Raw genomic sequence first — 26,671 nt, forward strand, 5'->3', positions numbered from 1 at the left:
TTCAGTGATCTCTTGGTTATTTAGTAACATATTGTTTAGCCTCCATGTGTTTGTATTTTTTACATTTTTTTCCCTGTAATTGATTTCTAATCTCATAGCTTTGTGGTCAGAAAAGATGCTTGATATGATTTCAATTTTCTTAAATTAACTGAGGCTTGATTTGTGACCCAAGATGTGATCTATCCTAGTGAATGTTCCATGTGCACTTGAAAAGAAAGTGTAGTCTGCTGGTTTTGGATGGAATGTCCTGTGAATATCAATTAAATCTATCTGGTCTATTGTGTCATATAAAGCTTGTGTTTCCTTATTAATTTCCTGTTTTTATGATCTGTCCATTGGTGTAAGTGAGGTGTTAAAGTCCCCCATTATTATTTTGTTACTGTCAATTTCCTCTTTTATAGATGTTAGCAGTTGCCTTATGTATTGAGGTGCTCCTATGTTGGGGGAATATATATTTATAATTGTTATATCTTCTTCTTGGTTTGATCTCTTGATCATTATGTAGTGTCCTTCCTTGTCTCTTGTAACATTCTTTATTTTAAAGTCTATTTTATCTGATATGAGTATTGCTACCTCAGCTTTCTTCTGATTTCCATTTGCATGAAATATATTTTCCCATTCCCTCACTTTCAGTCTGTATGTGTCCCAGGTTTGAAGTTGGTCTCTTGTAGACAGCATATATATGGGTCTTGTTTCTGTATCCATTCAGCAAGCCTGTGTCTTTTGGTTGGAACATTTAATCCATTCACATTTAAAGTAATTATCAATATGTATGTACTATTACCATTTTCCTAATTGTAATGTGTTTTTTTTTTTATATAGTGCCTTTTCTTCTCTTGTGTTTCCCAGTTAGAGAAATTCCATTAGCATTTGTTGTAGAGCTGGTTTGGTGGTGCTGAATCTCTTAGCTTTTGCTTGTCTGTAAAGCTTTTGATTTCTCTGTCAAATCTGAATGAGATCCTTGCCACGTAGAGTAATCTTGGTTGTATGTACTTCCCTTTCATCACTTTAAATATATCATGCTACTCCCTTCTGGTTTGCAGAGTTTCTGCTGAGAAATCAGCTCTTAACCTTATGGGAGTTCCCTTATATATCATTTGTCATCTTTTCCTTGTTGCTTTCAATAATTTTTCTTTGTCTTTAACTTTTGTCAATTTGATTACTATGTGTCTTGGCGTGTTTCTCCTTGGGTTTATCCTGCCTGGAACTCTCTGTGCTTCCTGGATTTGGGTGGCTGTTTCCTTTCACATGTTAGGGAAGTTTTCGACTATAATCTCTTCAAATATTTTCTCGAGTCCTTTCTCTCTTTCTTCTCTTTCTGGGATCCCTATAATGCAAACGTTTTTGCGTTTTATGTTGTCCCAGAGGTCTCTTAGTCTGTCTTCATTTCTTTTCATTCTTTTATATTTATTCTGTTCTGTGGTAGTGAATTCCACTATTCTGTCTTCCAGGTCAATTATCCGTTCTTCTGCCTCAGTTATTCTGCTTGATTCCTTCTAGTGTAGTTTTCATATCAGTTATTGTATTGTTCTTCTCTGTTTGTTTGTTCTTTAATTCTTCTAGGTGGTGTTCTTTCATTCTTCTAGGTCATTTTTTTTTTTTATGCGGTATGCAGGCCTCTCACTGTTGTGGCCTCTCCCTTTGTGGAGCACAGGCTCCGGACGCGCAGGCTCAGCAGCCATGGCTCACGGGCCCAGCTGCTCCGCATCATGTGGGATCTTCCCGGGCCAGAGCACAAACCCATGTCCCCTGCAACGGCAGGTGGACTCTCAACCGCTGCACCACCAGGGAAGCCTATAGATCTGTTTAATTTTTATCTTATTTTATTGTTTTCCGGTTCTAGGTCTTTTCTAAACATGTCTTGCATCTTCTAGATCTTTGCCTCCATTCTTTTTCCAAGGTCCTGGATCATCTTCACTATCATTATTCTGAATTATTTTTCTGGAAGGTTGCCCATCTCCACTTCATTTAGTTGTTTTTCTGGGGTTTTATCGTGTTCTGTCATCTGGTATATAGCCCTCTGCCTTTTCATCTTGTCTATCTTTCTGCGAATGTGGTTTTTGTTCCACAAGCTGCAGGATTGTAGCTCTTCTTGCTTCTGCTGTCTGCCCTCTGGTGGATGAGTCTATCTAGTATCTTGGTTTTTTTTTTTGTTTTTTTTCTTTGCAGTACTTGGGCCTCTCACTCTTGTGGCCTCTCCCGTTGTGGAGCACAGGCTCCAGACGCGCAGACTCAGCGGCCATAGCTCACGGGCACAGCCGCTCCGCGGCATGTGGGATCTTCCCAGACCGGGGCACGAACCCGTGTCCCCTGCATTGGCAGGCGGACTCTCAACCACTGTGCCACTAAGGAAGCCCTTGTTTTTAAACAACACTTTTTTTTCCCTTCGATGATTTTGCTCAAAATCCAACAGCCAAATGAGGCAATTCCCAGAGAGCTTGGTTATCAAAATATTTAGCCACATAAAGTGCTTTCCACATTTTAAGAATTAGGAGCAAAAGTTTCACTTGAAGCAGCAAAATCCTCTTGGTGGATTTATCTACATATTTTTAATGATGATTGTATCCAATGTATTAAATAGTAAGATTAAGAGGAGTAGGCATGCACTTAGGGAAATTCACATTTTCCTTTGTAGTACACACCTTTAACTAATACTGGCATCGAGAATGCAACCAGCATACCTCATTAAGCTAGAAGTACTCAGAACTGATCTCTATCACCTATGTGAATTCCCAGATAGCTAAGTTTTACACATTACTGATGAAATCCATCTAAAATATATTATGTTTTCTTATCTTCTGAGACAACACCAAGCATATTTAGACTTTAAAAAAAATCATAACTGTTGCAAAGAATACCCATTTATGAAAGGAGCTATATAATGTGGAGAAGGCATATAGCTGTTGAGAGCTACTGGCCTATTCTCTCAGCAGCCCAACATTTTCATGCTCTTTTGTCCGGTTTTAAGAATGTCTCTTCCTTTGTTAGGCTCCCAGCCTTCACTCTAACTTCTGCCTGTGTGCCCTAACCTAGTCCTTTACTTCTTTAAGTATGGTCTCCTTTAGTTCTTTGAGCATATTTATTATAGCTGCTTTGAAGTCTTTGTCTGGACCCTCTCAAAGGCAATTTCTGTTTCCTGTTTCTCTTCTTGATTGGCCATACTTTTTGCTTCTTTGCATTTGTCATAATTCTTTTGAAAACTGGACATTTTAGATAATATATTGCAGCAACTCTAGATATATTTCCCTCCCCTCTCCCAGAGTTGTTTTCTTGTTTAATGACTTTTCTGGAATATTTCAATAAAATTCAGCCAGTCTTATTTATCTTGGCTGCTGGGATGTCTTATAATGTAGGGGTTAGACAAGGTTTGAATTATGTTTCTGTCATTGTGCCTAACAACCTTGAATGTAAGGTTTAACTTTTTGTGCTGCAGTTTTTCATCTGTTCAATGGGGACAATAATAATAACTAATATTATAAATGCATATTGTGAGGTAGACACTGTTCTAAGCTGTTTATATGTTTTAGCTAATTTAATCCTCACAACAACCCTGTGAAGTAAGTACTTAATATTATCCCCATCTTACATATAACAAAACTGAGGCAGAGGGACTGGGTAATTTTCCCAAGCATATACAGGTAATGACTGGTAATTCTGGGATTTGAACCTAAGCGTCCAGCTCCACGGTTTTACCCACCACTTGTTTTATATATATAACATTTTGAGTTCAATATATGTATTCAAATGGATTGCCAAAGAGATATTTTTTAAAATAAAAATCTGGTTATGCCACCCATCTACCCACTCTGACCCAGTTTAAAACGCATCGGTGGTTCTACATCACTCTTAGCATCAAGGCAAAATCCTTAATCATGACCTCTAAGCCCCCACCCACCTCCCAGGCACTCTCAGGTCACCCTCTTCATCATTCTCTCTGCTCCAGTCACCTTGGCCTCCTCCTGTTCCCTCACACTCACCAGGCTCCCTCTCCTGCCACAGGACCTTTGCCCATGCTGCTCCCACTGTCTAGAATGTTCTCCCCCATCATCTTTCCTCCTCTCTACCTCCTAACTCCTGCTCATCCTACACTTCCTCAGGGAAGCTCTCCCCATCAACCCAGATTAGATCAGGTCCTTCCATTAGAGAGATTTGGGGCACCAGGTACCTCTCCTTGGTGCACATTTATATTTCATTTGTGTGATTATTTTGTAGTATTTGGACTGTAAGCTCTAGGGTGTCAAGGGCACTGCTTGCGTTTCGTAATCAGTATCGCTTGCACCTACTTTAGAGCCTTGTACTTAGTAGGGGTTTACTTAATATACATTTAGGAATATTAACAAACGAATGAATGATCAATAGGTGTCTCTGACCTAGACTGTAGCCCCAGGCCTCATCCTTGGCTCAAGGCAAGCATCCCAAAGTTGTGTCTCTGCTGCCCAATGCAGCTGCTCACCTTGGCCAAGGATGTCAAAAAGACCTCATACATTTTTCATTCAACAAAGATGTATTTAGTCCTTATGTACTTGGTATTGTTCTAGCAGCTAGGATTTTTAGTGGTAAACAAAAATGTCTTTGCTTTCATGGAACTAACATCCTGGATGAGGTGGGTGTATATAATAAACAAATATGTCGAGTACTGTCCAGTGGAAGAAAACCAAATAGGGTAAGTAGAATGGGGTGGGGATGGGTGACCACTTTTGCTTGAGTGGCCAAGGAGGCTCCTCTGATGAGGTGGCATTGGAACAGAGACTTGTAGAAGGTGATAGAGCCTGGAAAAAAACACTCTAGGCAGAGGGAAGGGCAGAGACCACGATTCTGAGTAAGAAGCAGCCTCCCCTCATCTGCAAACAGGCAGGAGGCCCACATGGCTGGAGCAGTAAGTTGGGGGACCAGGCAAAGAATGGAGCAGAGTGCTGGGGGTTACACTCCAGCTCTTAAGGGTGAGGAGGTTGACAGCTACAAACATTTGTCACTGTACTTAACCTGTTTGAGGTATTGCCAGAAGCCCCCACTCAGGAACAGTGGAGCTGGAAATGAGTCTGCTTAAGAGACCATTTGTGCCCACTCTCCAGCACCCTTGGGTCGGTCAAGCAGGCCCCTGCTCCCATGCTCACTTAGGATGTCTCGCTGCAGAAGTGCTTCTGTCCTGGGAATCATTGTTTTCAAAACGGAAGCACTTTTTGAATCCAGCCTTCCTCCCCCTCCACTCCCCTGTGCCAACCTAGTAATTATGTGTGTGGAGTGACCTGGAGAAGTCAACCAGGAGACTAAGAAAAACCCCCAGAAACTGAGGCCACGAGGAAGACCTGTCTCGAGATGCTCTAGCTCAGAGGACCTCACACTCCAGCAAGCATCGGCATCACCCGGAGCACATGTTGAAGCGCAGGTGGCCGGGCCCAACCCCCAGACTTTGGGATCAGTAGGCTCCCCTCCAGCACCACCTGTGGCCACTCCCTTCTCCACAATCTCACACACGTCTTCACACTCCATGGACGGCACCCTCTGCCTGCCCAGGCCTCTGCCAGTTTTATTATCTCCGTCTGCAGTGCCCTCTCCTGACTTCTCCGTGGGCCAACTTCTGCACTTGGGAGTCCTAGCTCGTGTGTCTTCCCAGAGCTCTCCCTGACTGCCCTCTCCACAGCCAGCATCCCAGGAAGCACTGGTCACTCTCTCCTGGGCTCCTTTAACACATGTTTCAAGAGGATGTTTAGCATGGAAATTCAGAGGCCTGGTCCCTAACCCTGTCCATCAAAAGTTCTGTGGCACTGACCTCAATTTCCTCATCTATAATATGTCAGAGAGGTCCTCCCCAACCTCAATTTCTATTGCTCCCTTTCCTCATTTACAATAGAATAAATATTATTTATTTATATTTATTTGTTATATTATTATAATATAATGTAATATAAGGTGGAGATAGAGATGGCTCCCTCTTCATGGGTTTGCTAGGGGCATTCGGTGAGTTAATCTGCCTTCAGAGCAGTGCCTGGTACTTAGTAAATATTGAGTTAATCTTAGCTCTAGTTATTCTGGGGCCATTCTGGTGAATGTTCCAACTGTTAAACCCTCCTTATTTGTACCCAAGGTGCACTGGACAGCTCTTAACAGAATCACCTGAATACTTGTTAAAGGAGGATTTCTTCTCTAGCCCATAACTCTTGGATCATAATCTGAGGGGATGAGTGAGGCTCTGGATTCTGCATTTTTTACCAACATCTCTGGGTGACTTTTCTTTCCCCTGGGTAATTCTGATGCAGAGTATGGCTTGAGAACAAGAGCTTGAGTTGGCTAAGCCTGGGTTTGAATCCACTTGAGGCAACTGTTATGGAGTGGCCTTGAGCAAGGCACTTCCTTGGGACCACGGGAGCCTCGTGTATTAAAGTGGTACAAAAGGTGCAGCCCCCAGGCTGTCGTGACCAGCACATGGAGCCCTCAGCCTGGGCCCGGCGTGGCAGGAGTGTTCCACGACTTGCTGGGGGTGGGGTCCTGGCTGCTTTAGCTCCTCCAGAAGCCTGACCTCTGACCTAGCCGGCACCAGGCCAGGCCCCTTGTCAGCGCAGTCAGAACTGGGCTGGAACTGGGCTTGCTCCTCCCTGGGTTCCCATCTGTCAATGTGACCCTGTTCTTTCTCTTCCTTCCTCAGCCCAGGGTCCCCACCTGGGTCCTCACACACAAGATGGGTGGGGACAGAGCTGATTTCATAGAGAAAACGGGACTACACAGAAATTTTACACCATGTAACCTACTTATTCTTTTTAAGTTGTTTGAGATTGTAAACCATTAATGCCGAGTGCTGGGTGTAAGAGAAATGACATGAATGAATGAAGCCATGGGTGACGACCTGATGGATGGATGGATGGATGGAAGTCCTCCACCTGAGAGAGAAGGCAGTCTCACCAAGAGTGGGTGGCAGCACTGCTATGCACAGAAGCCACACTTGGAATTGGGGTGGAGAAGCGCTCTTCCTCCCGCCCTCAGGGACCCTTCATCTACATAACCGTCCACCAGCTCACAGGACTTTAAAAGGTGATACCCGAAATCTGCCTTTGGTAAACTCTCTTTTTTCTATGCTTTTGGAGGGTGTATGTTTCTGTAGTTTCCTAGCTGATGTTCTATTTGAAAAATTTCAACTTGGTCTCAGGCTGCTCTAAGAAAAGGAACCTTCCCCACATTTCAGTAAAGCAGTAATTCTCACTTAATATTGATGTATTCTCCCATGGTGCTTTAGAGAGTGCAAAACTGAGGCAGGAGATAGACGGCCCCTGGCTGAGCAGCTGGACAGACACTCCAAGATGAAGACAATAGCAGGAGGGAGGAGGAGCTGAGCTCTGCCCAGAGAAGAGATAAAGAGACCACATATTTCTCATTCTCAAGGTCAAGGAGACCTCCCCGACTACACATACGCAGAAAGGCTCCTCAGGGGCCAACAAGAGATGGGGCACCACCCCATAGTAGGTGATGTCCACCTCCCCGTAGACCTCTTCGCTGGAGCCCATCTTGGCTAAGAGATGCACGCACACTGGGGAGGACCCTGAGATAAACCAAGTACGGATCAGAGCCAGGCAAAGCAAGATGATTGGCCAGCGGAAACCCAGAAGAAATGCCCCATGTAAGTGATTCAAACTACCACAAGGGCAAGACTCTCTCTCTCTGAGCCCACCTTTGTGAGTCTATTCATGCATAATCTTTTTCCTCCTAATAAAGACTTCACTTGTTTCACTACTTTCCTTCTCTTTGTGGAAATTCATTTCTACAAAGCCGACAGGCCTGGGCCTTGTCACTGGCCACTGGCCCTCATGGTCTAGTGGCTAGGATTCAGCGCTGTCACTGCCAGGGCCTGGCTTCAATCTCTGTCAGGGGAACTGAGATCCTGCTTCAAGCCACTGCAGGCTGAGGCCACCTGAGATCAAAACCTGCCTCTACTAACCCTACCACCCCCCCACCCATGCCCAGGTGTAAGACGCTGTGCTCCCCCAGGGCCCGGCACCAGTACTGACTTGCAGCCTGAGCTCCAGCAGTGGTACTGAATGGTCCGATTTGAGCCTGTAATGATGAGTCATCCTAGTTTTATCATTGGAAACTGAGGCTCAGAGGAATGAAATGGCCTGTCCATCCTGCCCAGCCAGACATTGGCACAGCCTAGACCAGAACTTAGGTATAGAAGTCACATCTCTGATGATCCAGCATGGTGAAGGGCCCGGGGGAGGGACCTGGCACTGGCAACACCAAGAGTGGGAATTTGCAGAGAATAAGAGGTTTTCACTTCAAGGGACTTGCTCTGAGTCCAGGCTCTGGCTCCGGGCTAAGACTTGTGACCTCCAAGCCACAGTTTCCATCGGTAAAATGGGAGGAGGGGGGTTATAACTGCTTAGCAAGGTCGCTGGGATTAGATAGGACCCCGTGTATAAAGCACTCAGTCCGCAGCAGGGACTAGGAAATGTTAGTGTCCCCTTGTCCCCTACCCCGAAACCAAGGATGGCCTCCTTCCTCGCCCTCCTCCATCTCTGCCCTCCACAGTCTCACTTGGGCTTTGGCAGCAAGATGAACACTCTCCTGTATTGAAGACTGACATGAATAAAAGGGCCCAGAACAGCTTTTTTGTTCCCAAAATTTTGCAAGAAAAAGACCTCTTAAGTTCTCAGTTACCGTCTCCCTGGCACACCCTGACTGGCTTCCTGAAGAATGAATGACAAAGCTGGTTGCTACTTCACAGAGAGGAGGCAGAAAAGGAAAACAGGACACACATTTTAAGGCTTTTCATGTCAGTGACTTAGCAGGGGGAGCTGCGAGCTAGAATTCTGCTTCCCGAGCTTCTGGGCCTTCATTTTGCTCGTTTACATTCTGCATTTCAGCCCACTCTGCCCCTATTGATTGGCTTCAGTCTGACTTTTCTAATCTGAGTAGCTCTAACTGGCCCAGGAGGACAACTGCATGGTAGATACTCTCCAGGGTTGGCACACTTTGGGGACTTTAACCAAGGATGGCACAGAAAGACCACAGCTTTGGAGACAGACAGGCAGGGGTCCTTCTCTGCATGACCTTGGGCAATACAGGGCTACTCTGAGCTTTGGCTTCCCTGCCTATAAGTTGCAGAGGATGTCTGTGACTTCCTAAGATCATTGCAGGGGTAAACAAGATCAGATGTCGTGGCACAAGGAAGCAGAGATTTTTGACAATAATCCACTCCATTCTCACAAAAATTTTATTACACCAAAGAAAATATATAAGCGCTGAAATACCAGGTAGCAACAATGGCTCTGTGAGCAACATGGCACAGATGACATCTGTTGTCAAATTTCAGACATTTACTACTCCCTCCAGGTCATTACAAATCTAGCAATTGTTCCTGTGGCCTGTGGTCTAAACTGAGAAAATAAAATATGAACACGATGTCTGGAAAACGACTTTGAATTTCGGCACTTAGATTAGAAGTCAGGTTCAATTCTCTGGCTTTAAATGTTGGTGTTTCTATCAGTTATAACAGGTAAATATGTGGAGGCAAGACTGATCTACTGTTTCATTGCTTTTAAGAAACGACGAGATGAACAACTTCCCTAAATCAGTGTGTCACTGCATTTAATTTGATGATGTTGTTTAGAAACTCTATGTACTGTTTTCCAGTCCAAAAAATATGAACCATTCATGAGAAGAAAGACAAACGACCACTTCCCAGTAAAGAGGGAAATTATGGTGGTGGTTGATTGTAAGCACAGTCTCCGTTCCCAGGGGAAGGGCCGGGGCTCTTTCAGGATTAGAAAACAATACAAAGAAAGGCCGGTCATGCACAGGGGCTGAGCCTGGAACCAGAGACCTGGGACTGGAGACGCCGTGCTGCCCAGGTTCCAAGGCCAGGGGCAGTTCACTCTCCTGCCTGCAGGATCTACAGTCCCTCCTAGTCCCCTTACTCTTGGGTGGCCTGAGGCTCCACTGAGGGACGCCTGCCAGAACTGTCACTTTATTCCTCAGATGTCATTTAATCTTCACAAACCCCGTGAGGCCTGTGACCTGCCCAAGTTCTCAGAGCTGAGAAGAGAGGCCGGGATTAGAATGCTAGTCCACTTGCTGTCACTATGAACTGTAAGAAAACACAACAAGCGCTATTGTACATATCATGGCTGTCAGGAGGTTGCAGCCAATATAGAAAGACACTCATTCATTCATTAACAGATATTTATTGTATAGTATGAGCCAGACACGTTTCCAGGCATCAATATTATGGTGGCTTGTGGGCACAGCCAGGGAGATGGACAATAAGCAAGTAAATAAATTAATTTTGGATGGTGCTAATTGCTATGAAGACAGTAGAACATGGATTTTCAGTGATGGGAGGTGAAGGGTAGCAAATTTAAGCTGAGGTCAGGGAATACATCTCTGAGGAAGTGACTTCTGAGCAGAGATTATGGAGAGTGGGTCATGGAGAGCTATCGGGAAGCCCAGGCATAGAGATCAGGAAGAGCAAAAGCCCAGGGAGGGACTGTCTTGGCCTGTTGGGGTTCAAGAGGACGCAGAGTGGTTGGAACTCGGTAAGGAAGTGCTGGAGGACGAGAGCAGAGATGGGGCAGGTCCTGTTATGAGGCTTTGCAGAGAGGGGTGAGGAGACTAGATTTTCTTTTCCTTTTTTTTAAATTTTATTTTATTAGGGTAGAGTTGCTTTACACTGCTGGGTCAGTTTCTGCTGTACGGCAAAGTGAATCAGCCATAAGTATACATATATCCACTCTTTTTCAGATTTCCTTCCCATTTAGGTCACCCCAGAGCATCGAGTAGAGTTCCCTGTGCCATACAGCAGGTTCTCATTAGTCGTCTATTTTATACACAGTAGTATGTATATGTCAATCCCAATCTCCCAGTTCATCCCACCCTCCCTTCCCGCCTTGGTTTCCATACGTTTGTTCTCTACATCAACGGAGACTAGATTTTCTAAGTGAGCTAATTATTTAATTCATGTAAACTTTTTAATTGATCTATTGTTGGACAGGTAATATGATCATTCGATTCAAAATGCAGAATTACCAAAAGATAAGCTATCTCCCCCCCCCACCTGCCCAGATCATCTCCCTGGAAGCCATTTAGGAACTGGTTTCCTGTGTTTGTTTAATATCTCTGTAAGCTATCACACGCACGTACAACCAGACATGTGGGCGAGCACACACACACTGCCCCCCCTCCCAAATGGTGGCTTAATAGTCACACTTTGCTCTTTTCTCTTCACGTCCTGGAGATCATTTGTATCTGATAGTACTGACAGAGTGTTCTCGTTATCATTTTTGGGTAGGTCTGCACGTATTCCATTCCATAGGTGTACCAGCATTTATTTAACAGTTTCCCTAGCGATAGTCATTAGGATATTTCACTTGAGTGCTTTAAGGGGAAGGAACATTCAGATTTATATTTTAAAGTTACTTTTTAAAAAAAATTTATTTATTTAATTAATTTATTTTTGGCTGCGTTGGGTCTTTGTTGTTGCACGCGGGCTTTCTCTAGTTGCGGTAAGCGGGGGCTACTCTTCGTTGCGGTGCGCGGGCTTCTCATTGCGGTGGCTTCTCTTGTTGTGGAGCACGGGCTCTAGGCGTGTGGGCCTCAGTAGTTGTGGCACGTGGGCTCAGTAGTTGTGGCACATGGGCTTAGTTGCTCCACAGCATGTGGGATCTTCCCGGACCAGGGTTCAAACCTGTGTCCCCTGCAATGGCAGGCAGATTCTTAACCACTGCACCACCAGGGAAGCACCCAGATTTATATTTTAGACAGAGCCCTGCTGTATGGAGGATGACTCATGGGAGAGAGACGGCGGAAACTGCAGTCTAACTGCCCAGTTAGGGAGGGCTGCCACTGTTCAGGAAAGAGAATAGGGTGGTGGCAGTTAGGGCATGAGAAATGGGTGGATACGGGATGTTTAGAAAACAGAGCCATCAGTGCTAGCTGATGGCTTAAATATGAGAGGTAAATAAAATGGGATCAAAGACAACTTTGAGCTCTAGGAATTGTGGGGGGGATGGTGACTCCCTTATTCTCTCAACAGCATTTCATGTCTGACTTCTGCAAACGGGGCAGAAGGTAAAGGCGGGAGAACTGGCAGTAAAGGATGGATTCTCTGCATAACACTTAGCCTTTTCTTTATGTGGCCAAAAACAAACAAGAAAAAAGCACATATTATATACACTGAATGTTACATAACCCTTATTTGGAACTTTCCACCTTCCATGTCTGAATGGAATCCATCCCAAGGAGTTTCCTCTGGTCTCACCAGCTGCTCTTTCTCAGGCTCCTTTGCAGGTTTCCCTCTACCTGCTGCCTGAACATCCACTGGCGCTCCTCAGGGAGCAGCCCTGAGCCCCTCTCTTTCTCTGCCTACAGTTCCCTGTCTCCCTGGAGGATCTCATTCTGACCTGTGGTTTTTAATGCATCTCTATCCTGAGTCACAGATTCCTATCTTCGGCTCTTAGATACCCAACTGCTCACTTGACATTGTCACCTGGATGTTTAACAGACGCCTCATGCTTAACATGTTCTATACGGAACACTCCACTTATAAGCCCGTCTTCCCAGGTCTGCCACAGATCAGTAAATGGCCACCCCATCTACCAGATGCACTAATTACAATCCTAGGAATCCTATTTGATCTCCTATCTTCTCTTCGGCAAACCTCATCAGTGCTAACTAGAAGCATCATCACTTCCCTTCATCTCACCATCCCCACCTCTCACCTCCATCATCTCTCACTGGATAATGCTACCCCATAGCCACTTATCTACTCTCTCTTTCTCCATCTTCATCTTCCTGGAGCTATTCTCCTCACACCAGGTAAGTCAGCTCATGCCAGTCCCCTGTTGAAAATTTCAGTGTGTTTTCATCACAGCTGAAATAATGTTAAAATTCTTTCCCATGGCTCCCGACCACCTCCCAACTCCACTGACACCTCTCTCCCTTCTCCTTCCTGAACCTGGGACCAGGGTGTTTGCACTCACTGTCACTCTTCCTGGAAGACTCTTCTCTTGGTTCCCCCCCGGCTGGTTCCTTCACCTTCAGTAGTCCTAGCTTGAAAGTTCCCTTCCCAATTTGATCTAAAGCCCCCTAACCCCCACTTCATGCAGCCTGCATCAGTGGGAGTGGGACCACTTAACAGCTTACCAACTCTGAAATAATCCTGTGTGAAATTCATAAGTAACTGACACCATGTTTCCCATCTGTCCCCTTGATTTTTTTTAGATGAAATTTACATACTTATTATTATTTTTTTTTTAATTTTATTTATGTTTGGCTGCATTGGGTCTTCATTGCTACAGGCGGGCTTTCTCTAGTTGCAGTGAGCAGGGGCTACTCTTTGTTGCGGTATGCGGGTTTCTCATTGCAGTGGCTTCTCTTGTGGAGCATGGGCTCTAGGCATACGGGCTTCAGTAGTTGTGGCTCACAGGCTCTAGAGTGCAGGCTAGCAGTTGTGCTCTATGGGCTTAGTTGCTCCGTAGCATGTGGGATCTTCCCGGACCAGGGCCCGAACCCGTGTCCCCTGCATTGGCAGGCGGATTCTTAACCACTGCGCCACCAGGGAAGACCTCCCCTTGATGTTTTAGTGCTGCTTATGGATTAGTGCTTTGGGCAGCTGTGCAGGTAACTCACCCTTTGATCTGGCTCAGCCTGCTACATAGTACAATAAATGTCATGATAAATGTCAGCCAGCATTACAGTGCTTCCTTCACCGACCCTAGCACAGAAGATTTCAAATAAAGATTGTTCTGTTGATTCATTAACTTTCCCTAGTTCACTGCCATTTTGATCATTTGTACACTTTTTGCTTAAAAGTTCTGTGAACTTCACTTTGGTATACTAAATAATTTCTCAAAAATCCACACAATGACTTTGGCAATGTGCAACCTTCATTTCTCCACTTGGTAACAGCGCTTAACATTTAGCTTAAGCTTCTTTCTGGAACCTCCACCTCCAGCAGAAGTAGTTAAAAGTCAATATTTTGTTGTATTACAAGAGAATAGTTACTAAATTCTTTTATTAAATTCAAGTTTTATAAAACAGATCATCTTCATGAAGGAAGAACTACACATAATCACACTAAATGACTTTAAATACCTTTATTTCAAGACTGCCACATCACTCAGTTGAATGGTCACCCTGGACACAATTTCCTTCAAGGAATTGTACTTCCTTCTGGTACAGCCACCTCAACTGCTTAATCAACGGCTTAGAGAAGGCCAGGAGTGTCAGAAAGCCTGAGAGATCGTCAAAGTCCATCTTCTTTCTTAATGAAGGAAATAAATACCCGGTAGTGTTGCTGCCTGCTTTCTAAGATCAGTTATGTTCACTGAATCATACACAGTGGATGTTTTATACACAAAATTGTGTTCTAATTGCATCGTCATGCTGTTCTAATGAATCACCATCCACTCAATTTGTAGAGTGCCCTATAGGTATAGTTAGAAAAACACTGGTCTTCTCTTAAGCAGGGTACATGGGCTGCACAGGGTGATCCACTGGGGTGGGAAAAGAGAATATTAGGATTTATATTTGTGTTTATTTTAAAATGAGGTGGACATTAAGCTTCGTTAGTATTTACTATGCGGTTTGACCCCAGAGGCCACCCTCAGTCATGTGTCATGGACAGTAAGCATGGGAATTCCAGCATGGGAGCCTGGGGCTCTCAGTCAGTTACTGGCCTTCAGCACATTACCATGGACCGCAGTTTCCCTGCTACAGGAAATCACCACCAGCGTTCATCTGACAGAACTCAGATCTTTAAATGGTAGAATTTTTACAATACTTTAAAAGTTGGCTGCATACGCTTCCAGATTTTTTCCCTAAGCATTCGCTAACAAACGATTCTATTAAAAAACACAAAATAGGTTCATAATCTACATACATTTTCCACATCTTTTCATGTCAGTATAGCTTTAGCTGATTTTTTCCTACCCTATTCTTTTTTTATATATATAAATTTATTTATTTTTGGCTGCGTTGTGTCTTTGTTGCTGTGCGTGGGCTTTTCTCTAGTTGCGGTGAGCGGGGGCTACTCTTCATTGCAGTGCGCGGGCTTCTCATCGCCGTGGCTTCTCTTGTGGCGGAGCACGGGCTCTAGGCGCGCGGGCTTCAGTAGTTGTGGCGCACAGGCTTAGTTCCTCCGCGGCATGTGGGATCTTCCCGCACCAGGGCTTGAACCCGTGTCCCCTGCATTGGCAGGCGGATTCTTAATTACTGCTCCTCCAGGGAAGTCCCCCTACCTTATCCTTTTTAATATTTGCATAGAATAGTCCTCCCTCTCATTACAAGACTAATTGCTCCTAAAAAAATTCATAGGGTGAATTTTCATGAGTGGAAAAGATAATTACTGTTTAAACTGATGGTATATAACAATTACTGCAAGAGTTCATAAACAACACATATGTTTGATTCTCAAAGCTATGAAACTTAAGAAAAAAAATCCAGGATAGTACAGACAAAAGAGAGCAAGGGAAACAATGCTAGTGATGCCTGGGATTGTCACTGAAATAAGGCAGCAAACTTAACTGCAGCCTACACCAGCCAGGACACTGTGGAGCTCCAGCCTAGTGGCTGCTGCTGAAGCTCTGTATTGATCCTCGTAAATGTGCTGAAATTCCTCCAAGTCAAAGAAAGGATGTTAAATGAAACTCCTCATGAGTCAAAATCTTGAACTTGCATGGGCATATCTAGGGGTAAGACTATTTTCCATGATAAGATGCACCATAATTTATTTCCCCGCTGCCCTATTATTTGGGCACTTGGGTTTGTATTAGTCCTTGAGGGCTGCCGTAACAAAATTATCACAGACTGGGTGGCTGACACAACAGAAATTTATTTTCTCACAAGTCTAGATGGTGAAGGTCCAAGGCAGGTGCGTGGGTGGCTTTGGTTTCTCCTGAAGGCTCTCTCTTTGGCTTGCAGACGGCTGCCTTCTCACCTGGCCTTTTCTCTATCCCTGGTGTCTCTTCCTCTTCCGATAAGGACACTGGTCATATTGGATGAGGGTCTCCCCACCAAGTAAACTTAATCACCCCCTCAAAGATCCTGTCTCCAAATACAGTGACATTCTAAGGGACTAGAGATAAGGACCTCAATATATGAATTTGAGGGGACACAAGTCAGTTCATAACAGAGTGGTGTGCATATTTTTTGCTAGACATCCCCTCACCTCACATGCTCCTCAATCCATGCCAATCTCATTCCATCCTCCAGGCTCCACAGAACCCTTCCCTACTCTGAGTACCACCCGGTCCAGTTACCATCATCACTCCCTCGGACAACTGCAAGTCTCCTTCTAATTGGTTTCATGGCATTTCTTATACTCCCTCTCCAACCCCTTCTCCACACAGACATTGTAAAAACGTATTTCTAATCTAATCATATCACTTGTCTTGGTACGCTTCCCTGGCTTGTTGCTTATTTAAGTTGAAGTGCAAACTCCTTAGCATAGTGGACAAGGCCTTGTGGGACCAGACACATGCCCAGCAACTTCATCCCCCAACCCTCCACCAGTCCACTTTATTCTGGCCACACTCGCTGACTTCCATACCCTCAAAAGAACCAAGCCTTTTCTCACTTCAGGGCATGAGTTGTTTCCTTGGACAGGAGCACCCTTCCAATTCATCCTTCGCGTCTCAGATGAACAATCACTCTCTCAAAGAAGCCTTCCTTGAACCCCACTTGTTAGGATGCCATTGCCCCCACCTCCCACAGAACCCTGGGTTTTCTTTGCAGCAGTTATCAGTCATTATAATCAAGAGTGTGATTGTTTAAAATGCATCTCTATCACTGAACTGAGAGCTCTGGGAGGGCAGGGACCCCATGGAACTGTTCATCTCTGCATCCCCAATGCCCAGCCCAGGTCCTGGCATAGAGTAGGCACTCAATAAATAGTTACTGAATGAATAAACACCTTGTATTTGGCTGTTCCCTCCACCTGGAAGGCTTTTTTATTCTCATCCAACTGGCAAATTGAGGCCAGCCAGATCCTCTATCTCTCTGATTAGACTGTGAATTCCTTCACAGCAAGGTCCATGTTCCCAGTGCCCAGTAAAGGCATGGTGACACATGGTAAACCTGTCAATTGAAGCAAAACATGTTTACTTCTCTGTGTGTCCAAGTCCTACATCATAGTCCTACTGATAGTTCTTGAGTCAAGAAGTAGATACCAGTTATCAATCTTCTGTCCAATTCACAATGACAATTACTGGTAGAAACAAATAATACAGAATAAAACTGACAATGATTAAGATGCACCTGCTGCAATCATTTTTTTTTCCTTTCTTTTTTCTGCGGTACACGGGCCTCTCACTGTTGTGGCCCTTCCCGTTGCAGAGCACAGGCTCCGGACGCGCAGGCTCAGCGGCCATGGCTCACGGGCGCAGCCGCTCCGCGGCATGTGGGATCCTCCCGGACCGGGGCACGAACCCGTGTCCCCTGCATTGGCAGGCGGACTTGCAACCACCGCGCCACCAGGGAAGCCCTGCAATCATTATTTTTAAAATACTCAGAGATGGATGGACAAAGAAGATGTGGTACATATATACAATGGAATATTACTCAGCCATAAAAAGGAATGAAATTGGGTCATTTGTAGAGATGTGGATGGACCTAGAGTCTGTCATACAGAGTGAAGTAAGTCAGAAACAAATATTGTATGTTAATGCATATATGTGGAATCTAGAAAAATGGTACAGATGAACCTATTTGCAGGGCGGGAATAGAGACACAGACGTAGAGAACGGACGTGTGGACGTGGGGGGGTGAAGGCGAGGGTGGGATGCATTGGGAGATTAGGTTTGACATAAATACACTACCATGTGTAAAATAGATAGCTAGTAGGAACCAGCTGTATAGCACAGGGAGCTCAGCTCAGTGCTCTGTAATGACCTAGATGGGGGAGATGGGGGTGGGGAGGGAGGTCCAAGACAGAGGGAATATATGTATACATATAGCTGATTCACTTCATTGTACAGCAGAAACTAACACAACATTGTAAAGCAATTATACTCCAATTAAAAAAAAAAACTCAGAAGACTCATATCCTGAGGGTAACATTGAAAATCGCAAAAGCTGGGAAAAATCAGATCTGGTTGAAATAATCAATCTAACTAAAATAGTCAGTCCATGTGAAATTTGTTCCTTATTAAACATTTATGGAGGACTGCCATTGACAAATTTTAGACCTGAAAAATTCTACCATAGAAAATTGAACTTGCTAGTGGCAATGCCTTCTAGCCAAAGACCCCCAGGAATGCAGCTGTAATTGACCAAGCTGGGTTTATTACTTGTTGCAGCCAGTGAGAACACACACCACAGGGGAACTATGGAGTATCTCAGAAAAAGGGTTAGAAAGAAACTATTATAGGATTTGAGCTCTGGTTGGTTGATTTGGGGAGGGTCTATGAAAGTGGGGTTTGCTTTACATTGGATGCTTTAAGAAAGCAGGTGCAACTCTGTGACTGGGTAACTTAATAAATCTAATCTCTAGGGAAGGTGAACTACAAGGAGGATAAAACTCTAATTGTTTTTTCCTTTAATTTTTATTGGGGTATAGTTGATTTACAATGTTGTGTTAGTTTCAGGTGTACAGCAAAGTCAATCTGTTATACATATATCCACCCTTTTTAGATTCTTTCCCCATATAGGCCATTACAGAGCATTGAGTAGAGTTCCCCATGCTATACAGTAGGTCCTTATTAGTTATCTATTTTATATACAGTTGTGTGTATATGTCAATCCCAATCTTCCAATTTATCCCTCCCCCACTTACCCCCAGTAACCATAAGTTTATTTTCTATATCTGTAACTCTATTTCTGTTTTGTAGATAAGTTCATTTGTACCCTTTTCTTAGCTTCCACCCATAAGCGATATCATACGATATTTGTCTTTCTCTGTCTGACTTACTTCACTCAGTAAAAACTATAATTGATAAAGAAGTCACAGTCACTCATTTTAGCCAAGAGAGGGGGATGTTTGGTATTTTGTGGGTGAGATAGTGACAATGTTTATGTCTGTGCTTAGACAAAATTTTGTGGTAGCCTAGCTCTGTCTCATTAAAGGATGCTACCAGAGTAAGCTTGTCTGAGATTGGTATTCTGTGATATTGTTTACGTTCAGTAGGAGAATAACATGGCCACACTACGTCAAGCCAGCTTCTGAATGTCAAAGGCTGGTTTTTCATTTTTGTTTTCAGTAAAATGATGCTGACGTAAGAAACTTCACGAGAGAAACTAAAGTAAAATTCTATATACAAATTACTAAATAAGTAAAATGTTTATTGTGAAGTCTACATGTAGAAGAATCACTCAGAGAAGATAATTTCCATAAAATAAAATGGGATTGGATACTGTTTGGCTACATTGCATTAAAAATAACTGATCAAAGAATTAAGTTGGCTTAATGGCATTAGCTCTGGAAAAATTCTTTCGCAGTAGTTTATCACTATTGATATAATCCCAATTAAAAATTATTGGATTCCAGTTTTGTTGGGGGTGTTAATTTGCGTCTTTGGAGAGCAATTTGGCCGTATCCATGAAAATTGCATTTGGCTTTTGACACAGCAATTTTACTTTTGGAAATTTATTCTACAGAGAAAACTGCACATGTACACAGAGGTATATTCAAAGGTATTACTACAGCATTGTTTGCAGTAATAAAAGATTGGAATAAAAATGTCATCCAGTAGGGGACAGGTTAATACTTTCATGGCACATTCATGCCACTGAAAACTAGGCGGTCTCTAAAAGGTCAGGCGGTCCCGCAGCGACAGGCATCATCAGTTCACCCTCTTGCACCCTCACCCCGCGATGAGAAGCCAAGAGGCCCCGAGAAGGGTGTCCATTCCCCAAAGTAGCTCTCCACCTCACAGCCCTGAGAGTCTTGCTGCGCCTGTGGTCGCTGTCTACTACCCATAGCAGGGAAGTGGGGGAAGCGGGGAGCTGACCTCGAGTCACTTGTGACCCGAAGCGCCTTTGCTGCCCGCATCACCATGGCAACCGGGGGCTACCCAGAACTGATGGAGGGAAAAGGAGGACCGGAGCTGAGAGGCTTCTTCCCAACCACCCCTGCAATCCGGAGAGCCAGGGAGTCTCTGCGTCCCTCAGCTCCCGCTCTTCTTGCAGAGCAGTGACTGCAGCCCGGCGGCGGGAGCCACAAGGAGCTCCCCCGACTACCGGGAGACGAGAGCGCCTATACCGGGGTGGAGGAATCCGGACCTCCGCCGCCAGATCCCGGATGCTCGCAGGCCCCCATCGAACCCAGCCCCTTGCGACTCGTCTCCCTGGCTCCGCATCACCATGGCAACCCGGGGGCGCTCGGCCAACTTTCGGGTCCTGGGCGCGCGCCTACGGCCCCGGGACCCCGCCTCTTCCGGCTCTTCTTGGCTGCGCCGCACCACCGTGGCAACTCGGGGTAGAACGCTGCGGGCTTGCGCGGAGTCCAGTGTAGGCACCTGGGCAGTGACATGGCGTCCCAGGGAAAGGGACGGAGAGTGGCAGAGAGGAGATGTGGGAAGGGAAGTGAGGGCGAAGAGAAGAGTGCAGAAACTTCAGGGGAGTCGAGGTCCTTTTTCTCTGGGTATGGGGAGCGGCGGGGGGCGGGAATGGCAATCCGGGTGTGGTGGTCCCGGCTGCAAGGGGGACGGGACCGGGGTCGGGCAGCGGTGTGCTCTCTGCTTCAGGCCGGGTTCTCCTGGAAGGACCTAGATGGGCGGGGCCCGGGCTTCGGGTCGGGCTGGCGGCAGGGGGCAATAGCGGCTCTCAGTGCGCCGAACATCCCGGCGCAGAAATCTCCGGGTTGAGGCGCGGAGATTTGGAGAGGCCACGGGTCCTCCTCACACTCAGATCTGACCCCGGCGCGGACCAGGTTGAAGATTCCATAGTGACGCTCCGTGTCCTGGAGCGAACAGGTCTCCGCCCAGCGCTCGGTCCCCCTCGCGCCCAGGCTGTATCAGCTCTCCCGCTCTGCACGCTGCGGCTTACCTACGTGGTTAAAAGCACGCGCTCTGAGCTGAGACTGCTAGGACTGGTTACCGTCCCCAGCCCCACGATCTTCATCTGCAAGTGGTGGTAATGATAGTAATTATCTTAGGATTGCTTTGAGTGTTAAACGAGATAATGGGACTTGTACAATTTCTGGACTCGGTTTCTGGCACACGGCAAGTGCTCGGTAAATGCTACTTATTCGGTGACCTTGGGTAAGTTACTCTCCGTACTTAACCTTACCTCGTTGAAAAAATGCAGACGGTAATAGTACCCACCTAACACAGTTGTGAGGATTATAAGAGTGAATATTTGTCAAGTCCCTAGAATAGTTCCAGGCGCATAGTACGTGCCATATAAATACTCTCCGTTATTACCATGATTATAGTATTGTTATCACTATAATCATCTGTTCACCCGTGGTTGCTTATAAATAGGAATCTGTCCTGCTACCAAAATGATTTTTAGCTTCTGGCTAGATTACAGATATATTTGCCCACATTTCTCCTTTTTCCCTCTCAAAGTTTTTCAGCCTTTCCCATGGTGAAAAGAGGCAGTGTGATGTCCTTAAAAGATCACTGGGCTGTGAACCAGTTGGATTTTGGTGTTTGTTATGCTGCTGTTTCTTTGTGCGACCTTGGGCAGATCATTGACAGTTTCCACATCTATCTTTGGGGCTGTTTCAACACGGGCACCTGGTATTATACATGTTTAGCCTTTCCTAGTAATATATTCAGTAAAAATTAATTAGCACTGTGTGTCAGCGAGTCTCTAGAACAGTAGAATAGAACGTAGCAAGTGCTGTGAGGAAGTTACAGATGAGATACTGTGGGCATTGCGAGGAAGGGGAGTAAATTTCTATCCCTCCACCCAATAAAAAGTCTAGGACATGAGACCCCCATCCCCCATCTCTGTTGGGAGCTGTGCAGCTAAATGCATTCCTGCCCACCACTCTAATCTGGCCACTGCTACGGATTCCCAGCCTTGGACTCCTGGGCTGACCTCCTCTGCCAGCTGCAGCAGGAGCATCTGGTAATAGTATTTTTCTTCTTTTGTTTTCAGAAATCCTCCCTTAACTCACCTTAAATGTTAACCCACTAGGTCAAATGGTAAATAAGCAATGTTTCATGGAGGTCACAGAGAATTGGCTTTGAAAGTCAGAGGGGATTTGAGCCCCATGTGACCTTGGATAAGTCTCTGAGCCTCAATTTCCTCATCTTTGAAACAAGGATAGTGATACCCATATGAGATACTGCACTTAAAGGGTCCAGCAGTACCTGGTACAGAGCAAATCCTCAAAACATGTTAGCTGCTCTTTTCATCACCATCATCATTGTTATTATATTGTTAGCTTACAAAAGGCAGAACAGTCTTTTATAGCCTTTTTCCTCTCCTTATTGCCTAGCACGTCGTAGGGGCCTAGCAAATGTTTGTGGAATGAATGAGCGAATCCACGCAGGAAACTTTAGAAACAGTCGGTTTCACATTGCTCTGACTACTAGCAATTAACATTTGTTGAACATGTGTTCCAGGAACTGTATTACGTCCCATTACCTCGTTTAATAGTCACGTTCAATGACCTTGTCTAGCCTTCTAGTTTGATTCCTGAAGCGTTGGTGTCATTGATTCACAGTCCAGAAGCTGACAGTGACATCTGCTGCAGATTTCTGTATTATTTTCATAATGAGGTTGACAAGAGCATTATTTCTGTGACGTAGGCTCTGCTAAGAGTCTGGTGTCATGCTGACGTCAGGCCCTGTGTTCTCATCTCCCCAAGGGTGAGCTGGCTTCCTTGATGCAATTTCCTCATCCCTTAGTGGATTGCTTGACATTACACTCCTGAGACAGCGGGGCTCAATGAGAGATTATCGCTGCAGCCCTTCAGCTGCACGGGCCCCCGTTCACCAGGACAACCTCACACAGCATCAGGTTCCTCCTTCTACCTCTGTGGCCGCTTTCAGAGCAGGGCAGCAGCCCCAGGGAAGGTCTTTCTGCTCCTGATCCTCTCACGGTATTTGACTTTTGGGTTAGAGAATCCTTTAGGAATCACCTAATCTAGTGCTTTTAATACTGCTCTGTGGGGGTTTTGGGGTTCAAAGGGCCCCTCCCCCCCACCAGGAGCTGCTATTTTGGGGAGAAGAGCTACCCAAACAGGCAGAGTTTGGAGCATCCTACCTCTGATTCAACCCGAGTGAGCTCTGTGACATCTTTGGAATATTGAGGAACAAGTCTCTTTTCATCTTGCAGTAGAACCTTTAGTAGCAAGTCAGCCCAGTCATCGGACAGAGGCTTTGAGCAAGATATTTATTCATTTAGCTCTTCATTCACCTCATTCCCAGACTCTCTATGAGGGTGTTGGGGACCCAGCAGTGAACAGAAGAAGCTCCCGCCATCAAGTAGCTTATATTCTAGTGGGAGGAGACAGACAATAAATTTATGTGCCATGGAGAGCCTCTCCGAGGAGAGGAATTGTGAGCAGAGACCTGAAGGAAGTGAAGACTGATAAATGGTGAAAGTCTGTTCTGAGCAGAGGGGTGGCTGTGCGAAGTCGCTGAGGTGGGAGACCAGAGTGGCTGGCGAGGAGGAAATGATGGAGCCAGTGGAGGGAGCAGGGAGGGGTGGGGTCTGCTCTAGGACCCTAGAGAGCGTGGAAAGGACTTTAGATTTTCATTCTAAGGGAGACAGGAAGACATTGAAGGAGTGAGAGCAGTGGGGTGACATCGCCTGACGGATAGGACCATTCCGGTGACTGGGGAGTAAATAGATTTTCGGGAGGAGACCAGTTAGGAGGCTTTTCCAAGAGCCCAGGTGTGAGGTGACGATAGCTTGGACTGGGGCGGTGGAGAGAAAATGTGAGAGGTACTAGATTTGGGAAGGTAGAGCTTCAAAGTTCTGCTAAGAGTTCCATGTCTGGTGGGAGAGAACGAGGAATCCCGAATGACTCCAAGGCTTGGGCCTGAGCACCTGGGTGAAAGGTGCCATTTACTGAAGAGGAGAGGCAACAACAGACATGGGTCACAGTTTGCCTGTGCAGCTGCTCTCATGGTGGCAGAGGAGTGATGTTAGAATGTCTGAGACCTGAAATGGGTGCTAACTGAGGTTTTTTCCCCGTAATCGTGATTTTCCTGAGGGCACACAAGCTGGATCTAGAAGCTGGGTCAACTGATCCCCAGTGCTGAGGCCCCCTGGTGGCTGTTGAGTGTCGACACACTGTCACTTCTGTTGGCTGCACTTCAGGTCCAGCGGCTACGACCAGAGGCAGCAGGTCGCCTGCGGCGCATTCTGATGCTCGGATGGCTGGTGCCGTGAAGAGCTCAGGTGTACAGATTAGCACGTGGGCTTTTCTTTTCTCCCAGTGGCATACTTGAAGGAGAATCAGGCAAACCACAGTACATTCAGGAGAGGATGTTCAGAACGGCCAGGGCACTGAACACCGCACCCTGACCGGGGACAGCCCAGAGAACCGGGATGTTTGCCTGGAGACGAGTCAGTGGGGCTTGAGTGTTTCCTCTGAGAGTGTGCTTCCTGCTACTGTGTTTGCTGGTTCCAAATATATGTAGTTTATGGTTTTCATTATTTAAAGTATTATTCATTAATTACAGGATAATCCTTCTGCTCTTGTTGGTTTGACCGCTGAAGGGTTTGACAGGGGTAGGGCAGCGCTGCCCAGTGGAACTTGAACTCGAGCCAGGTATGTAATTTTAAATGATCCAGTAGCACACTTTTTAAAAGGTGTTAAAAAAAACCCAGCTGAAATGAATGTTTAAAATATGTGTTATTTAATTCACTGTATCCCCAAATCATTTTAGCATGTAATCAATATACAAATTATTAATGAGAGAATTTGGACTTTTTTTTTTGTATGAAGTCTTCCAAACCTGGTGTATTTAGCACATCTCATTTTGGCCACCCTTCAGGGCTCAGTAGCGCACGTGACCAGGTACCACAGGTGTGGATAGCGTGCTGAGTGAGCAGACCAACAGTGCTTGCCATAACTGTTTTGTTCCTACTAGTCTTTTCTATAATTGTTTTCCTTTTAATTCTCTCAGTTGAATTTGGAAAAGGCCACCTTGTCTTGGCCTGCTGAAGAGAAAAAAGAAAAGAGGATTTTGGTTTGTGTTAGAACGAAAGTAATACAAAAGGAGGGAGGTGCAAGTCAGACTTTGAGAACCATAGGGACGGGGTCGTTGATGGTGGGAGGAAAGGGACAACAAGAGGTGAGCTGACAGCCGTGATGATAAAGGTAAAGTTCTTGTCAAAATCAAAACTTAACTTGAGTATTTTGTGATTATAGAAGTAAACATTTTGTAAACTGTTAAAGAATTTCGATCTAAAATGGAGCCAGAGGATATAAAATGTAAAATCTCACACATGTGCCCTCAGGAAAACAAAACCTAAGGACCGAGACACTGATTTCCTGTAAATGCCTGATTACAGAAAATTGATAATATTGGCATTTTCTTAAATGATAGGCACTTGGTCAGGGGTTGCCTCGTATCAACCATGGGAAGTTTTGCTTATGGTTGCCAGAGGCGTGAATCATGACCCAGGTCGGGTTGGTCTCAAAAAACAAGCTGAACTGAGCTTTGTATGGCTGTACTGGTTTTGTCTGCTCAGGGAATCTTCAAGCTGGTCTCTGTTTTGTAACTGACTCTGAGTGAGCTCTCCTTTCTTTGCTTTCCTGCCCCCAAGCCTCAGCACCTGTAGCTTGCTATAGTCTGTGTCCTGAATTGCATTTCCTCTGCTATTCCTGCAAGAGCTCATCTTTTTGACAACTTTGAGCTTGGCTCAGTTTAACTCTTTATTTAGGCCGACAAGACTATGAGGAAAACAAAAGTGCCAAAGGTACTATAATGCTAGAGATAATCCCTGTTAACGGTATATTTTATTTTATTAATTTTTTATGCTTATATATGCATGTATACTTACATTTATATTATCTTCTCAAGACTTTGTACTAATTGGGACTGCTGACGATTGAAAGAGAGTGCTCATTTCATGAGTGAGAACTTTTGTGGTCTCAACTCTGTTTTCCTAATACTGAGCATGAATTATAACAGCTTCTAAAAAGAGTGAGTCCCTTTATCTTGCCCCATAGTTGGACATCACGGAGCTAGATTATTTGGTGGAAGAAATACTGTGGAAAGAAGTACTGCCTGGGGCCAGAGCTGGTATAAATGACCTTTATGACTTCTTCCAACCTTAATGATCTATGATGCTTATCTCCTTCTGACCAGTTGTCCATATGAAGTTTCTGTGCTGATTCTGAAATGTGGTCCATACTGCTTGTCTGTGCTCTCAGGAGGCAGGGATTTGGTGATTTCCTCAAGGGCTTTTCTCACAGTATGAATCCTTTTGAGGTAGAAGCAGTTCTCCCAGAGGATAGAAATTGTATCCTAAAATCAGCATTGTGTTGGTCAGCTCTTAAATATCTTTGCTAATCTTCTGTCTAGTAGTTCTGTTAGTTGCCGAGAAGGGGGGTTAAAGTCCTCAACCGTAACTGTGGATTTTTCTGTTTCTTCTTTCAGCTCTCTCAGTTTTTGCTTCTTGTATCTTGATGCCCTGTTGCTTGGTGCATAGACATTTAGGGTTGTTAGGTCTTGGTGGATTCATTCTTTTATCAGTATGTAATGTCTCTCTTTTTCTCTAGTGATGTTCTTTGCTCAAAAGTCTATCTTATCAGATATTAATATAGGAACTCCTG

The sequence above is a fragment of the Aethalodelphis obliquidens genome, unplaced genomic scaffold (genome assembly GCF_003676395.1).
Source record: "Aethalodelphis obliquidens isolate GAN/ISIS:26980383/991018 unplaced genomic scaffold, ASM367639v1 scaffold42, whole genome shotgun sequence".
In the NCBI taxonomy this organism is placed as follows: domain Eukaryota; kingdom Metazoa; phylum Chordata; class Mammalia; order Artiodactyla; family Delphinidae; genus Aethalodelphis; species Aethalodelphis obliquidens.